A 3,743-nucleotide genomic window follows, 5' to 3' on the forward strand; every position below is an offset into this window, starting at 1 on the left:
CACCCAGGTAGAGACTGACCTCCCCCTCCAACCCACTCTGGGCCTCAGCCAGGGGCCTTCCTGCGTCCCTCAGGTCCAGAGGGGCCCTGGAGGTTGACCCCAACCACCCCGTCCCCCGAGCAAGGAATCCACCTAAAGATGGTGTTTGTACAATGCACAAGCCCTGGCCCTGCCCTGCCTGGCAGCATCCCTCACGGTGCGCTACCAGCCCTGCACCCCACTGCAGGCTCCACTCCTGCTCTGCCCCTGACCACCCCATCCCACAGCCCAGCTAAGGCAGGTGGCCAGCCACACCTGCAAAATGGCCGCCGCAGGTACAGCCCCAACGCCCCCCCTGGACCCCAGAGCTTCCCTTCAAACACCGGCTGCCTTCTCAGACCAGACAGGGCTGAGCATGGTTGCCCTGGCAGAGCGCCCTGGGCCCGCCTGAGTGCGGCTGTGTCCTGCCGTCCCTGCCGTGTGTCCCCGGGCTCGGGTCAGGACCAGCCGTGCGCAGCAGGGGCCTCTCCGCACCTCCTCCGCGCCCCCCGCGGCAGCCATCCGCTTGCCCTAGCGGTCTTTAATGCCAGCAAGCGGGCACCCCGGGAAAGGGCGGCCGCTCGGGGAAGGGTCCTCCGGCCTCTGGGGAAAGGTGCCTACTCTCGGGGACGTGGGCGCGCATCGTGTCCGCGCCGGGGCGACGTCGCGCTCGCGCCCAGCAGGCCCCATGACTTGGCATTCCGTCCTGCCCCTCCCGGCGCCCCCGCGGCTGCCGGCCCGCCCCCCGCCCGGCTCGCAGCCCCCCGCCGGCGACCCAGCCCTGCCCCGGGAGGGCCGTGCGCCGGGATGCGGCGGAGTTGGGGCGAGGGGCGGCTCGAGGTGGCGGCGCGAGGGCCTTCGCTGCCAGGGTCCCTTCCCGTCGTCCGAGCGCAGGCGCGGGGGGCGCCGCCGGCCACACCTGTTACTGCGGCTCTGGCTGCTTGGGCGCAGGCCGCGCCGCCCCGCCCAGGTGCTGGGTCTCTCTGGAGGGGCCGGGGTCTCCCGGGAGGGGGCACGGCAGGGGGGGACGGGCAGCCCCCGAGGTGCTCCCGCGGCCGGTGGCGGGGCCCCCGCGCCGCAGTCCCCGGCCGCCGCCTGTTTTGCTCTGGGCTCCGGCATCCGCCCTCCCCCACCCCGGGGACCGGAGCCCCCACCGCGCCCCTCCCCCGCCCCGCCCCGCCCCGCCCCCGCCGGTGCTGGCGCAGCCCCGACCGCATCCCCGCGCCCCGCTGGGGGCTTCTCTCCGGGGGCACGGCGGGGGCGGGGAGGACGTCCCGAGATCCCGCGGGCGACCCCCGCCCACCCGCGCCGAGGGTGTCGCCGCAGCAGGGGCGGCCGCTGAGGGGCCTTTCGGGAGGCTCTGCCCGGCTGCGCACGCAGGGCGGACACCCCTGAATTCGCCCCATTGTTCTCCGCGGGGACGGCGGAGGGTCGCGGGAAGGGGCTGCGACAAGGACGCCGGCGCCCGGCCGGAGCTCCCCGCCCCGGGGCGCCTCGGCGGTGCAGGTGCGGGCAGAGGGGCGCGGGCGGCCTCACCTCTCGGGCGTCACTGGCGGCGGCCCCGCATGGGCGCTGGCACGGGCGCGGGTCCCCGAGCCCCGAGCTGCTGCAGCTCGCCGGCTGCGCTGGGCGCTGTGACGGCGGCGCCGCGTGACGAGCTGCGGCCCCCGGCCCGGCCCGCCCCGCGCCCCTCCCGCCGCCCTGGTTGGCTGCGCGCAGCGTCCGAGCCCCAGTCGCCAGCTGGTTTGTGGCGCGGGGAGAGGGACGGGCGTCGCGGCCTCAGCGGTGGCGGGGCTGGGGCGGGCTTTGACGTCACCGGTGACACCGCGCCGGGCTCCGCGGAGACGCAGGGGACAGACGCCCGCGCTCGGACGCGACGTCCCCTTCCCCCGACCTCGCAGGGGAGAGGGACCACCCACTTGAACTTGGCGGCGCATCCCGCGTCCGGCCCTCCCCGTCCCGGCCCCTTCCAAGCGAAATCATAAAACATCCACCTGCCCCCAGCCGGGAGGCCACACCGCAGACGCACGCGCTGCGGGCCCTGCAGAGCTGGGTGGGCTCCTTGCGCCAGGGAGGGACTGGGACGGGCTGGGGAGGCCGGCGTCGGGGGTAACAGGTGAGCTCCAAAACTGCGTCTGGCGTCTGGACCAGAGCGCCGCGGGGACAGCAGGGCACTGCCGCAGCCGCGCGGGACGACGCCTCGGCTGGAGACCCCCAGCCCTGCCCGGCCCCGCTGTCCTCTCCCCTGTTGCTCCGGCTTAACCTCCCTGGACCACTGAGTCACACGCTGCTCTGGGTCCTCACTGGCTAACCCGGCCTCCGTCAACCCCGCGGCCGCTCTGCTGGCCTCCGGGGCTGGCTGGCATCTCTGTGCATGCCACCAGCCCCCATGCAGCGACCCACGGCTGGGCGACTTTGACGAAGCTCTGGTCAGCTCACCCACGGGACTTGCCCGCACTGCAGAGCGGTGGGTGTGGTGACGCCGTGCACCGTGACACCCGGGCCCCAGGGCTCCTCTCCAGCCGAGCCCCTGCCGCCCGTATCCTCAGCATCCTCAAGGCTGAGTCTCCCTCAATGCCCAGCAGGTGCCAGGGCTGTGCTAGGACCCTTTCCTCTGTCAGCCACACACAACCCAGTGAGGGAGGTGTGCTTGGTGACAATTTGCAACAGCTAACTGTAGCTAACTGCGTGGCACGTGCCCTGTAGGTAACAAGGGCCAGACACACCCACTTCTGCCCTAAGACCAGCCTCTCCCCCTCCCCTCCCAAACCAGCCAGCTTCTCCTCTGTCCTGTTTCCCAGCACCAGCCGCATAATAGAGGAATTAATTGCTCTTCCCAACGTTGGTAGAAACAATAAACCATCTGGGCCCCCGGGGGAGGGGGGTGGGGGAGCTTTATCACTTCCTTTTTCGTCATAGTTATTAATCTGGTCAAATTCTCTCTGTTTTGAGGCAATTGACTATTTTTTAGAGTTAATCCATTTCATTTAAAATTTTAATTACTAGCAGATTTATTCTTATATCTATTGTCTCTGTACTTGTTTTTTTATTCTGTTTTGTTTATTTGCATTTTTCTCTTTTAATATGTTTTTACATATTTTTAGAGGTCCAACTTTCAGTTTTATTAATCTCGTCTTTCCTATATTGCATTTATTTCTCTCCTTATCTATTGTTTCCTTTGTGGTTCTTTGGCTTTGATCTGTTGTTCCATCTTGAGATAAATTCTTAGCTCATTTTTAAACCTTCTAATTATCTGATGGGTCTATTTAAAGCTACAAAATTCTTTCTACAGCACTGCCTTAGCTGGGTCTCACAGATCTGGACATATAATGCTGTCATTATCATGTAGATCTAAATACTTCTTAATGTCCCTGATGATCTCTCTTTAAACTTGTGAGTTATTTAATAATGTTATTTACTTTCCAATAGTGTTTCTTTCATTTTAACCTTTCATTACCAGTTTCTCATTTAATTCTGTTATTGTCAGAGAGCAAAATCTGGGTTCAGTCAAGATCCTGGCAGGTAGCAGATGGCACACTCACATGTGAGGAGTGTTTGATAAAGAGACTATTGACAAAGAGGTGGGCAGGAGGTCAGAAAATCCCCAGGACCGGGTGGTACTGCAGCCTCACTGCCTGCGGAGCAGAGGCCTCAGGTGGAGGGATGCAGCCGGCCACAGCACCCCCCGGGAAGGGAGCAGGGCAGCAAACCGTGGGACCTCACTC

This window comes from Cynocephalus volans, chromosome 1 (assembly GCF_027409185.1).
Source record: "Cynocephalus volans isolate mCynVol1 chromosome 1, mCynVol1.pri, whole genome shotgun sequence".
NCBI lineage: Eukaryota > Metazoa > Chordata > Mammalia > Dermoptera > Cynocephalidae > Cynocephalus > Cynocephalus volans.